The 15,178-nt window shown below is 33.2% G+C and overlaps 1 protein-coding gene across 1 annotated transcript in view; it reads right to left on the bottom strand.

The window, feature by feature from the left end:
• Nucleotides 1–14,728, bottom strand: part of LOC124356518 (HMG box-containing protein 1-like) — a 48,947-nt gene extending 34,219 nt beyond the window's left edge. Inside the window, exon 1 of the mRNA XM_046807572.1 lies at nt 14,549–14,728. The gene's annotated coding sequence lies outside the window, so the exon portion shown is untranslated. The remainder of the gene's footprint in view (nt 1–14,548) is intronic.
• Nucleotides 14,729–15,178: the final 450 nt, after the last annotated feature.

Below are 15,178 nucleotides of genomic sequence, written 5' to 3'. Positions count from 1 at the left end.
CAAGATTATCAAAATGGATTTTCAAACAATTTTTATACAAGAAGGCAAATGACTATGTGTTTGTTATTTTTTTATCTGATAAATATAAGTGGGACTCCAAATTCTGAAAGTTTCAAGCTGTGAGCTTTCATAGGGTTTTAAATAAAAATTGTTAAAATCGTAAAATTTGCAAAATTTCAAAAGTGTAAAAGTCATTATTTCTGTTGGGCATGAAAATAAAAATTTGACTCTGATTTATTACTAAGTAAGAGTATTATTCAGTGAAAATTCCATTTTGTGGACTCAACTGATTTCAAAGTTATAATAGATTGAAAAGTACTAAAAAAAGTATTCCTAGTAGTGTACCACAGCATAATATTATACATTTTCGTGTTTTTATTTGATTTTCATAATTTTATTAAGAAATAATAACTCGTGGGCTTACTAAGGTATGATCTTAAAAATTAAATCAACCTTAGTAAATAATAAAACAAAACTATAGGTTTAGTGAAAGTAAAAAAATCAATTTCTTAAATGCTATATAAAACCTAATAATTTTATTTAAGTGTCGACCAATTAGCTGTGTTTTAAAAGAGTATACAGTATTATCAAATTATCAATCATAAAACTATTTTTGTGAACTGAAATATTCAGTCACAAGTAAGCCTTCAAATAGCTTTTGTGTCGAGACATGAACCCTTCATGTCTGGATAAGTGCAGTCTTAATCCATACCACATAGACATAAGAATTCAGTACCACATAAAAGATAACCGATTTATCAATGATTAATCGTGATTTTTCAATGATTATTTTTTTAGTGTACATAATATAACGCAGGAAAAGGTCATAATGATATACAGACAACACCTTTCAATTTTTAATTTAGGTTTTTTATATTTGTAATATTTCTTTAACATATTCTATTTGAACAAAACTTAATAAGGTAAATAATTAGTCAGTCTAATCAATTATATACACTTGTTTAACATCATAAGGTACTGTGTACCTCGATTAACAACACATGATATTGTGTACCTCGATTAACAACACATGATATTGTGTACCTCGATTAACGTCATAAGGAATTGTGTATGAGTAGCTAACATTTTAAATCATCTGTTAGCGAGATTGGCGATTATGCATTCAGCCTGTACACAAGTTATATGACTGATAACAGAAACATATTATAATGGTATTTTTGTTTACAATCTTATTTACTTTATAAACACGCATTTCACTAAATATCCTAAAAAATTCTGTATATCAGCACATCACCATACACTTGTCAGGTTAGATAAGTGCTCTAATCTGATAATTTGTTTTAACTTCCCAGTAATAAGTTACAGCATTCTTACAATTATCACCCTAGACAGAAATGGATTCACGTTCGAAAGTTGCCATCACATAACTGATGATCTTATCACTTGTCAGGTTAGATAAGTGCTCTAATCTGATAATTTGTTTTAACTTCCCAGTAATAAGTTACAGCATTCTTACAATTATCACCCTAGACAGAAATGGATTCACGTTCGAAAGTTGCCATCACATAACTGATGATCTTATCACTTGTCAGGTTAGATAAGTGCTCTAATCTGATAATTTGTTTTAACTTCCCAGTAATAAGTTACAGCATTCTTACAATTATCACCCTAGACAGAAATGGATTCACGTTCGAAAGTTGCCATCACATAACTGATGATCTTATCACTTGTCAGGTTAGATAAGTGCTCTAATCTGATAATTTGTTTTAACTTCCCAGTAATAAGTTACAGCATTCTTACAATTATCACACTAGACAGAAATGGATTCACGTTCGAAAGTTGCCATCACATAACTGATGATCTTATCACTTGTCAGGTTAGACAAGTGCTCTAATCTGATAATTTGTTTTAACTTCCCAGTAATAAGTTACAGCATTCTTACAATTATCACCATAGACAGAAATGGATTCACGTTCGAACAGTTGCCATCACATAACTGATGATCTTATCACTTGTCAGGTTAGATAAGTGCTCTAATCTGATAATTTGTTTTAACTTCCCAGTAATATGTTACGGCATTCTTACAATTATCACCCTAGACAGAAATGGATTCATGTTCAAACAGTTGCCATCACATAACTGATGATCTTATCACTTGTCAGGTTAGATAAGTGCTCTAATCTGATAATTTGTTTTAACTTGCCAGTAATAAGTTACAGCATTCTTACAATTATCACACTAGACAGAAATGGATTCACGTTCGAACAGTTGCCATCACATAACTGATGATCTTATCACTTGTCAGGTTAGATAAGTGCTCTAATCTGATAATTTGTTTTAACTTCCCAGTAATAAGTTACAGCATTCTTACAATTATCACCCTAGACAGAAATGGATTCACGTTCGAAAGTTGCCATCACATAACTGATGATCTTATCACTTGTCAGGTTAGATAAGTGCTCTAATCTGATAATTTGTTTTAACTTCCCAGTAATAAGTTACAGCATTCTTACAATTATCACACTAGACAGAAATGGATTCACGTTCGAAAGTTGCCATCACATAACTGATGATCTTATCACTTGTCAGGTTAGATAAGTGCTCTAATCTGATAATTTGTTTTAACTTCCCAGTAATAAGTTACAGCATTCTTACAATTATCACCCTAGACAGAAATGGATTCACGTTCGAAAGTTGCCATCACATAACTGATGATCTTATCACTTGTCAGGTTAGATAAGTGCTCTAATCTGATAATTTGTTTTAACTTCCCAGTAATAAGTTACAGCATTCTTACAATTATCACACTAGACAGAAATGGATTCACGTTCGAAAGTTGCCATCACATAACTGATGATCTTATCACTTGTCAGGTTAGACAAGTGCTCTAATCTGATAATTTGTTTTAACTTCCCAGTAATAAGTTACAGCATTCTTACAATTATCACCATAGACAGAAATGGATTCACGTTCGAACAGTTGCCATCACATAACTGATGATCTTATCACTTGTCAGGTTAGATAAGTGCTCTAATCTGATAATTTGTTTTAACTTCCCAGTAATATGTTACGGCATTCTTACAATTATCACCCTAGACAGAAATGGATTCACGTTCGAACAGTTGCCATCACATAACTGATGATCTTATCACTTGTCAGGTTAGATAAGTGCTCTAATCTGATAATTTGTTTTAACTTGCCAGTAATAAGTTACAGCATTCTTACAATTATCACCCTAGACAGAAATGGATTCACGTTCGAACAGTTGCCATCACATAACTGATGATCTTATCACTTGTCAGGTTAGATAAGTGCTCTAATCTGATAATTTGTTTTAACTTCCCAGTAATATGTTACGGCATTCTTACAATTATCACCCTAGACAGAAATGGATTCATGTTCAAACAGTTGCCATCACATAACTGATGATCTTATCACTTGTCAGGTTAGATAAGTGCTCTAATCTGATAATTTGTTTTAACTTGCCAGTAATAAGTTACAGCATTCTTACAATTATCACACTAGACAGAAATGGATTCACGTTCAAACAGTTGCCATCACATAACTGATGATCTTATCACTTGTCAGGTTAGATAAGTGCTCTAATCTGATAATTTGTTTTAACTTCCCAGTAATAAGTTACAGCATTCTTACAATTATCACCCTAGACAGAAATGGATTCACGTTCGAACAGTTGCCATCACATAACTGATGATCTTATCACTTGTCAGGTTAGATAAGTGCTCTAATCTGATAATTTGTTTTAACTTCCCAGTAATAAGTTACAGCATTCTTACAATTATCACCCTAGACAGAAATGGATTCACGTTCGAACAGTTGCCATCACATAACTGATGATCTTATCACTTGTCAGGTTAGATAAGTGCTCTAATCTGATAATTTGTTTTAACTTCCCAGTAATAAGTTACAGCATTCTTACAATTATCACCCTAGACAGAAATGGATTCACGTTCGAACAGTTGCCATCACATAACTGATGATCTTATCACTTGTCAGGTTAGATAAGTGCTCTAATCTGATAATTTGTTTTAACTTCCCAGTAATAAGTTACAGCATTCTTACAATTATCACCCTAGACAGAAATGGATTCACGTTCGAACAGTTGCCATCACATAACTGATGATCTTATCACTTGTCAGGTTAGATAAGTGCTCTAATCTGATAATTTGTTTTAACTTCCCAGTAATAAGTTACAGCATTCTTACAATTATCACCCTAGACAGAAATGGATTCACGTTCGAAAGTTGCCATCACATAACTGATGATCTTATCACTTGTCAGGTTAGATAAGTGCTCTAATCTGATAATTTGTTTTAACTTCCCAGTAATAAGTTACAGCATTCTTACAATTATCACCCTAGACAGAAATGGATTCACGTTCGAAAGTTGCCATCACATAACTGATGATCTTATCACTTGTCAGGTTAGATAAGTGCTCTAATCTGATAATTTGTTTTAACTTCCCAGTAATAAGTTACAGCATTCTTACAATTATCACACTAGACAGAAATGGATTCACGTTCGAAAGTTGCCATCACATAACTGATGATCTTATCACTTGTCAGGTTAGATAAGTGCTCTAATCTGATAATTTGTTTTAACTTCCCAGTAATAAGTTACAGCATTCTTACAATTATCACCATAGACAGAAATGGATTCACGTTCGAACAGTTGCCATCACATAACTGATGATCTTATCACTTGTCAGGTTAGATAAGTGCTCTAATCTGATAATTTGTTTTAACTTCCCAGTAATATGTTACAGCATTCTTACAATTATCACCCTAGACAGAAATGGATTCACGTTCGAAACAGTTGCCATCACATAACTGATGATCTTATCACTTGTCAGGTTAGATAAGTGCTCTAATCTGATAATTTGTTTTAACTTGCCAGTAATAAGTTACAGCATTCTTACAATTATCACACTAGACAGAAATGGATTCACGTTCGAACAGTTGCCATCACATAACTGATGATCTTATCACTTGTCAGGTTAGATAAGTGCTCTAATCTGATAATTTGTTTTAACTTCCCAGTAATAAGTTACAGCATTCTTACAATTATCACCCTAGACAGAAATGGATTCACGTTCGAACAGTTGCCATCACATAACTGATGATCTTATCACTTGTCAGGTTAGATAAGTGCTCTAATCTGATAATTTGTTTTAACTTCCCAGTAATAAGTTACAGCATTCTTACAATTATCACACTAGACAGAAATGGATTCACGTTCGAACAGTTGCCATCACATAACTGATGATCTTATCACTTGTCAGGTTAGATAAGTGCTCTAATCTGATAATTTGTTTTAACTTCCCAGTAATAAGTTACAGCATTCTTACAATTATCACCATAGACAGAAATGGATTCACGTTCGAACAGTTGCCATCACATAACTGATGATCTTATCACTTGTCAGGTTAGATAAGTGCTCTAATCTGATAATTTGTTTTAACTTCCCAGTAATATGTTACAGCATTCTTACAATTATCACCCTAGACAGAAATGGATTCACGTTCGAACAGTTGCCATCACATAACTGATGATCTTATCACTTGTCAGGTTAGATAAGTGCTCTAATCTGATAATTTGTTTTAACTTGCCAGTAATAAGTTACAGCATTCTTACAATTATCACCCTAGACAGAAATGGATTCACGTTCGAAACAGTTGCCATCACATAACTGATGATCTTATCACTTGTCAGGTTAGATAAGTGCTCTAATCTGATAATTTGTTTTAACTTCCCAGTAATAAGTTACAGCATTCTTACAATTATCACCCTAGACAGAAATGGATTCACGTTCAAACAGTTGCCATCACATAACTGATGATCTTATCACTTGTCAGGTTAGATAAGTGCTCTAATCTGATAATTTGTTTTAACTTCCCAGTAATAAGTTACAGCATTCTTACAATTATCACCCTAGACAGAAATGGATTCACGTTCGAAACAGTTGCCATCACATAACTGATGATCTTATCACTTGTCAGGTTAGATAAGTGCTCTAATCTGATAATTTGTTTTAACTTCCCAGTAATAAGTTACAGCATTCTTACAATTATCACCCTAGACAGAAATGGATTCACGTTCGAACAGTTGCCATCACATAACTGATGATCTTATCACTTGTCAGGTTAGATAAGTGCTCTAATCTGATAATTTGTTTTAACTTCCCAGTAATAAGTTACAGCATTCTTACAATTATCACCCTAGACAGAAATGGATTCACGTTCGAAACAGTTGCCATCACATAACTGATGATCTTATCACTTGTCAGGTTAGATAAGTGCTCTAATCTGATAATTTGTTTTAACTTCCCAGTAATAAGTTACAGCATTCTTACAATTATCACCCTAGACAGAAATGGATTCACGTTCGAACAGTTGCCATCACATAACTGATGATCTTATCACTTGTCAGGTTAGATAAGTGCTCTAATCTGATAATTTGTTTTAACTTCCCAGTAATAAGTTACAGCATTCTTACAATTATCACCCTAGACAGAAATGGATTCACGTTCGAACAGTTGCCATCACATAACTGATGATCTTATCACTTGTCAGGTTAGATAAGTGCTCTAATCTGATAATTTGTTTTAACTTCCCAGTAATATGTTACAGCATTCTTACAATTATCACCCTAGACAGAAATGGATTCACGTTCGAACAGTTGCCATCACATAACTGATGATCTTATCACTTGTCAGGTTAGATAAGTGCTCTAATCTGATAATTTGTTTTAACTTCCCAGTAATAAGTTACAGCATTCTTACAATTATCACCCTAGACAGAAATGGATTCACGTTCGAACAGTTGCCATCACATAACTGATGATCTTATCACTTGTCAGGTTAGATAAGTGCTCTAATCTGATAATTTGTTTTAACTTCCCAGTAATAAGTTACAGCATTCTTACAATTATCACCCTAGACAGAAATGGATTCACGTTCGAACAGTTGCCATCACATAACTGATGATCTTATCACTTGTCAGGTTAGATAAGTGCTCTAATCTGATAATTTGTTTTAACTTCCCAGTAATAAGTTACAGCATTCTTACAATTATCACCCTAGACAGAAATGGATTCACGTTCGAACAGTTGCCATCACATAACTGATGATCTTATCACTTGTCAGGTTAGATAAGTGCTCTAATCTGATAATTTGTTTTAACTTCCCAGTAATAAGTTACAGCATTCTTACAATTATCACCCTAGACAGAAATGGATTCACGTTCGAACAGTTGCCATCACATAACTGATGATCTTATCACTTGTCAGGTTAGATAAGTGCTCTAATCTGATAATTTGTTTTAACTTCCCAGTAATAAGTTACAGCATTCTTACAATTATCACCCTAGACAGAAATGGATTCACGTTCGAACAGTTGCCATCACATAACTGATGATCTTATCACTTGTCAGGTTAGATAAGTGCTCTAATCTGATAATTTGTTTTAACTTCCCAGTAATATGTTACAGCATTCTTACAATTATCACCCTAGACAGAAATGGATTCACGTTCGAACAGTTGCCATCACATAACTGATGATCTTATCACTTGTCAGGTTAGATAAGTGCTCTAATCTGATAATTTGTTTTAACTTCCCAGTAATAAGTTACAGCATTCTTACAATTATCACCCTAGACAGAAATGGATTCACGTTCGAACAGTTGCCATCACATAACTGATGATCTTATCACTTGTCAGGTTAGATAAGTGCTCTAATCTGATAATTTGTTTTAACTTCCCAGTAATAAGTTACAGCATTCTTACAATTATCACCCTAGACAGAAATGGATTCACGTTCGAACAGTTGCCATCACATAACTGATGATCTTATCACTTGTCAGGTTAGATAAGTGCTCTAATCTGATAATTTGTTTTAACTTCCCAGTAATAAGTTACAGCATTCTTACAATTATCACCCTAGACAGAAATGGATTCACGTTCGAAACAGTTGCCATCACATAACTGATGATCTTATCACTTGTCAGGTTAGATAAGTGCTCTAATCTGATAATTTGTTTTAACTTCCCAGTAATAAGTTACAGCATTCTTACAATTATCACCCTAGACAGAAATGGATTCACGTTCGAACAGTTGCCATCACATAACTGATGATCTTATCACTTGTCAGGTTAGATAAGTGCTCTAATCTGATAATTTGTTTTAACTTCCCAGTAATAAGTTACAGCATTCTTACAATTATCACCCTAGACAGAAATGGATTCACGTTCGAACAGTTGCCATCACATAACTGATGATCTTATCACTTGTCAGGTTAGATAAGTGCTCTAATCTGATAATTTGTTTTAACTTCCCAGTAATAAGTTACAGCATTCTTACAATTATCACCCTAGACAGAAATGGATTCACGTTCGAACAGTTGCCATCACATAACTGATGATCTTATCACTTGTCAGGTTAGATAAGTGCTCTAATCTGATAATTTGTTTTAACTTCCCAGTAATAAGTTACAGCATTCTTACAATTATCACCCTAGACAGAAATGGATTCACGTTCGAACAGTTGCCATCACATAACTGATGATCTTATCACTTGTCAGGTTAGATAAGTGCTCTAATCTGATAATTTGTTTTAACTTCCCAGTAATAAGTTACAGCATTCTTACAATTATCACCCTAGACAGAAATGGATTCACGTTCGAACAGTTGCCATCACATAACTGATGATCTTATCACTTGTCAGGTTAGATAAGTGCTCTAATCTGATAATTTGTTTTAACTTCCCAGTAATAAGTTACAGCATTCTTACAATTATCACCCTAGACAGAAATGGATTCACGTTCAAACAGTTGCGATCACATAACTGATGATCTTATCACTTGTCAGGTTAGATAAGTGCTCTAATCTGATAATTTGTTTTAACTTCCCAGTAATAAGTTACAGCATTCTTACAATTATCACCCTAGACAGAAATGGATTCACGTTCAAACAGTTGCCATCACATAACTGATGATCTTATCACTTGTCAGGTTAGATAAGTGCTCTAATCTGATAATTTGTTTTAACTTCCCAGTAATATGTTACAGCATTCTTACAATTATCACCCTAGACAGAAATGGATTCACGTTCGAACAGTTGCCATCACATAACTGATGATCTTATCACTTGTCAGGTTAGATAAGTGCTCTAATCTGATAATTTGTTTTAACTTCCCAGTAATAAGTTACAGCATTCTTACAATTACCACCCTAGACAGAAATGGATTCACGTTCGAACAGTTGCCATCACATAACTGATGATCTTATCACTAGTTAGGCTAACTATTGGCATGAAAAAGCATATATAGTATTGCATTAATATAATGTTATATACTGATAACTTACTACTAAGTGAACTCTAATAACATTGGTACCATATGAATTTCACAGGTGTATTAATAACTGTTGATAGGCCTTCAACTTGTGTAAAAGTTAAAAATAAATAAAAATCAAAACTTTTTGCTTTTAATAAAAATGTTAATAATATCTAAACTTAACTATTATTTATTTTGTTCATTTATTTACTCAGTATTTGATTATTTTGCATGGTTAATGTGCCTTTTATATTTTGGTTCATTTCACTATATTATGGTTTGAAAAAAGGCAAAATCAATAGCAAATAGCCAGTACTTTATATATGACATAGTACTACAACAAACAGTATGCAATCACCACTGAAACATTTATAAATGGTTATGAGATACCCTAGGAAGCTGGTTTGAAGATCATCCAGTTGTTTACATCAAATACACTGGACAACGTTGTCCAGTTTCAGTATTCTTGTGAGTCTGCTGTAGCTACAATACATGAATATGTGAAGTGCCATCTACTGAGTTATCTGGTGCTAACCAGCACCTTCCAGCAATCTTCCAAGTTGCTCTATTCTGGTTAAATGAATACATAAAGTGCCATCTACTGAATTATCTGGTGCTAACTGTACCAGCAATCTTCCAAGTTGCTCTATTCCGGTTAAATGAATACATAAAGTGCCATCTACTGAATTATCTGGTGCTAACTGTACCAGCAATCTTCCAAGTTGCTCTATTCTGGTTAAATGAATACATAAACTGCCATCTATTGAATTATCTGGTGCTAACTGTACCAGCAATCTTCCAAGTTGCTCTATTCTGGTTAAATGAATACATAAAGTGCCATCTACTGAATTATCTGGTGCTAACTGTACCAGCAATCTTCCAAGTAGCTCTATTCTGGTTACATGAATACATAAAGTGCCATCTATTGAGTTGTCTGCACTGTACCAACATTTTTCCAAGTAGCTCTATTCTGGTTACATGAATACATAAAGTGCCATCTATTGAGTTGTCTGCACTGTACCAACATTTTTCCAAGTTGCTCTATTCTGGTTACATGAAGTGCCATCTATTGAGTTGTCTGCATTGTACCAACATTCTTCCAAGTTGCTCTATTCTGATTACATGAAGTGCAATTTATTGAGTTTTTTTGGCACTGTACCAACATTCTTCCAAGTTGCTCTATTCTTGTTACATGTATATGTGAAGTGCCATCTATTGAGTTGTCTGGCATTAATTGTACCAACATTCTTCCAAGTTGCTCTATTCTGATTACATGAAGTGCCATCTATTGAGTTGTCTGCATTGTACCAACATTCTTCCAAGTTGCTCTATTCTGGTTACATGAATACGTAAAGTGCCATCTATTGAGTTGTCTGGCATTAATTGTACCAGCATTGTTCCAAGTTGCTCTGTTATGGTTACATGAATATGTGAAGTGCCATCTATTGAGTTGTCTGGCATTAATTGTACCAGCATTGTTCCAAGTTGCTCTGTTATGGTTAACTCATATATCATGGCCTATTTTGTAGCTTAATTCTCGTGATCGTAATTAGTCCGAAAATGTTAGTTTTATGTAGGCCTAAAACATGAATACTACACTACAAAACCTGAAATAATGAAGGTTATAAAAGGAAATAAAAGAAAAGATATAAATATTTAAGGTTAGGGATAAAAATATATTTAAAATTACTGTTGAAAAAACATTGTTAATCCTTTTTGGACTAAACACGGCTACTGCCGGGTGTACTGTAGTTCCACTAGTAGACAAATCGCAGGCACTGCATGGCTGGCGTACTGCTAGCTACCTTTCGGGAATAGTTTGAACTATTTGAAACAATTGCAGTTGTTTTCCACAGTACGTAATATATATAGTGGTTTGCTGAGAAAAGTTCCAGCTGAGTGAATCATTTGCCGATGTAAACAAACTAGCGGAGCTACTGTAAATCAGGCTATTTGTACGTTTATTGATGTTTTCATCGTAATATGAGTTTGTTTTAGTTTTTAATCTATTGTAAATATGAGGGTGAAGTGCAATTAAATAATGTGATCAGTTTTAGGCCTCATTTTCACGTGAAAATACTGAACTTTTATATTTTGATTAAATTGCTGTTATATGTCACAGTCAAAATCTCTTTATTTACATAGTAGTGGTGTCAACATGTAAATACATAGAAATACAGTGAAACAATGTAATAAAACTCAAGTAAAAATATTACTTTAAATTTTTAGTCTTTATAAACATGGTTGTCTCCAATTGTAAAATTCGTTCAAGAAACAAAACAGTTGTTCTTGCCACCAGGTTTTTGGATGTCTTCTAAAATGAAGATGGCTGGTTGTCTTTATTTCCTCTGATAGTATGTTCTATATTTTTGCACCAGTGTAACTCAGTTTCTTCTCAGTGATGTTAGTCTGTGTACTGGAAGGTAGAAGTTTCTTGCATTTCTGGTGTTGTACTGATGATATTGTACTTCACTGCGTGCAGTTTCAGGTGCATTAATGTAGACATAGGTAGCAGTTTCCAGAATGTAAAGGTTGATGATTGTAAGAATCTTCAGTTCAGGGAAAGCTTCTCTACAGGTTTCTCTAGGTGGTAATGTCTTCAGTATTCTGATGGCTCTTTTTTGTAGAGTTAAGACACGTTAAATGTTTAACAAAGTGGTTCCACCCCAAAAAACAATCCCATACCGCAGGTGGGTTTTGAAGAGATTGTGATAAGCAGTTTTGGCTGTAGTAAAGTTGCTTATAGTCATCATTCTACACATCACTAATAATCCTGAAACCTATTTAATGAATCATGTAGAGTGTGAAAGTGTTCAGTGCATAAATGGGCAAGTAATATAAAATCAAATGTTTAAACCTCTTTGTGGGACTTCCAATACATTGAGTTTCAGTAATAAACAATAAGCTAGAAATAGTGCTATAAGAAAAATGTGACTCTTGTGGTTAAAATGAGTAATTTTTTTCACAGATCAAGATCATTTTAGTTTTATATAAATAACGAAAAAATAAATAATGCTAAGCACCAATAAAAGTTCACCACCATTCCCACTTATCTGTTGGTCTATACTAAGAACTAATGGAAACAAAATCACTACCTGTGATTTTCGAACTTTTCTCCTTTATTCACAGTGATTCGTCTGACACCACTCACCAGTATACAAATTAACTGAATTAAACATTGTCATTCCTCACTGGACTATTGTGCAGCACTGTCATGTTACTAAACCTGATTCCTGCACCTTTTCTTTACCTGACACCATAGCATTGATCTTGTACTATTAATTAATTAATATTTACTGGTAGGAATTAAAATCCTGCACCTTTTCTTTATCTGACAACCACAGCATTGATCTTGTATCATTAATTAATTAATATTTACTGGTAGGAATTAAAATCCTGCACCTTTTCTTTATCTGACAACCACAGCATTGATCTTGTACCATTAATTAATTAATATTTACTGGTAGGAATTAAAATCCTGCACCTTTTCTTTATCTGACAACCACAGCATTGATCTTGTGCTATTAATTAATTAATATTTACTGGTAGGAATTAAAATCCTGCACCTTTTCTTTATCTGACAACCACAGCATTGATCTTGTGCTATTAATTAATTAATATTTACTGGTAGGAATTAAAATCCTGCACCTTTTCTTTATCTGACAACCACAGCATTAATCTTGTACCATTAATTAATTAATATTTACTGGTAGGAATTAAAATCCTGAACCTTTTCTTTATCTGACAACCACAGCATTGATCTTGTGCTATTAATAATTAATATTTTCTGGTAGGAATTAAAATATGTCATCCTTGGAGGTATTTTACCGCTATAATAACATTGTTCTTTGTAATACACGTCAACATAAATTATCTGACGTGACCAAACATCTTTTATCTGTAGTCAATTTATTAATTTCACACTAAGAGGAACAAATAAAGAATAATTCAATGGTAAAGAGATAACATATATACTACTAGTTTATTATGCCAACTAATAAAAATATAACATTTTATGGATGGGTAATTGTTGATCTACCTAAAAATTGAATTGATGCTTTTTTATTGAGCTGCAGTTTTAAATCCTTATATTTTAAGAACTTAAACTACAAATATGTTTGTGATATTAAAAACTATGTTATGTTTTATAATATGGAATTTTATTGATAACACATAAACAGTACGTTATATTATAACTCATTAGCTATGTTACAACAAATAGGCTACCTGCATACAAATAATGTATCATATTATCACTTTAAAAAGCACATCAGCTCGTAGTCACATTCTTTTCACTGATGGAGCACAAAGTATGGAAAGCACAAAATCATTGTTAAATCACAGGTCACACAAGTGAGCGGGAATGGTTAGCCTATCCAGGTTACTCAAAAGAACAGGTAAGCCCATTTACTAATACTCGGTGAAACCACGTAATGTCAATGTTGGGTCTTGTTCTGTGCCATAAGGCATATACATGGTCAATGTGTCCAACTATTTAAAAATAACTCTAATAAATGAAGCTAATACCTTCACTGCTTGTTTACACTGAGCAAGGATACTAACAAACTTGTTCTGCACCAAAAGAGCGTCAGCCACTGTCAACATGTTAATGGGTGGTGTGAATAAAGAAGTTATTTATATGAAGCACTAGACCAGAGTTCAAAAACGTATTTTTAATTTGAGATGAATACGCTAAACAAGTGCTTGACTTGTGAAGCAATCGCTCAAAGGATAAATTCTGTAATGGATAATCTGTAAAAGTATTGAGTTTTTGTTATTGCTGGTTCTTTATTTTTTAGTAATTGCTTTAATCTTTTCCTGTAATTATGGTTTATATCTGGAATATTTCAACATATGTTACATGTTTTGTACTGTAAAGGAAGTGATCATAGCAACATAGGGGTTCTGTGGATACTTAGTGGAAGAATTGGTTGCAGTTTTATATACCAACTTTCATAGTAATGTTTTTGACACATTCTAATTTTTTATATCAAAAGAAAATGCAAAGCCTAGTAGTAGGCAATGACTAGGTTTTCAATGTCGATTACAGTATCTTTGTTTAAATTAGGCTACTTCTTATTCTCAACATATACTGAGGATGATTTAATTAGTAACATTTTAAACTAAATTTTAATGATAAAAACATACTGTAACATTTATGAGACAAAGCCTAGCCTAATCAGTTCTTCATAAGTTGCTAACTTATCTAAGGATAGTGTATTAGTATCATTCAATCTTACCTCTAAAAACATAAAATTAGTATTAAATTTTCAGACAGTAATACGAGTTTCCCGTGGAATAACACTAGCTACACACTCGTACTACTTCAATTATGTTTACATTTTAGTACAATCACAATCAACAAGTAGTGGCAGTTCTAATCCATTACAACTTCTTTATCTTCTCTTCACTTCAGTCTTCTTTCGGTCTATCTATTATAATGGTCTACCAAGGACCAACCAACAAATTCTGCTTATTCTGGCGTCTTTGGTTTTTTTATGTTTAACGAGATTAACCTATTATAAATATATTATGTAAACGAAAAACAAATAAAAATACATTGTTTGCCATTTGTTATCAAATCCGCTTTTTAACAACTTATTATATTTCTTTAATATGTGACCTACGTATGTTTATACCATATTTTGTACTTTAACGGATAAATTAAAATATTACTATTTTATCAGAGGGAAAGAGACAAGAGTCTCTGCACGTAGTCCCGAAAGGACTTTTGCGCCACCCTTACTTAAATTTTTGGCCATCAGATACTGAGGCTTTTACACAGCATGTAAAATTTGAGGGCTCCTGTTCTCTGATATCCTTAGGGATGAGGAGATGAGCTCCTAGGATGTTACCCCTAGTTTTGCATA

This window comes from Homalodisca vitripennis, chromosome 3 (assembly GCF_021130785.1).
Source record: "Homalodisca vitripennis isolate AUS2020 chromosome 3, UT_GWSS_2.1, whole genome shotgun sequence".
In the NCBI taxonomy this organism is placed as follows: Eukaryota; Metazoa; Arthropoda; class Insecta; order Hemiptera; family Cicadellidae; genus Homalodisca; species Homalodisca vitripennis.
This window is presented reverse-complemented; position numbering and strand designations above follow the sequence as displayed.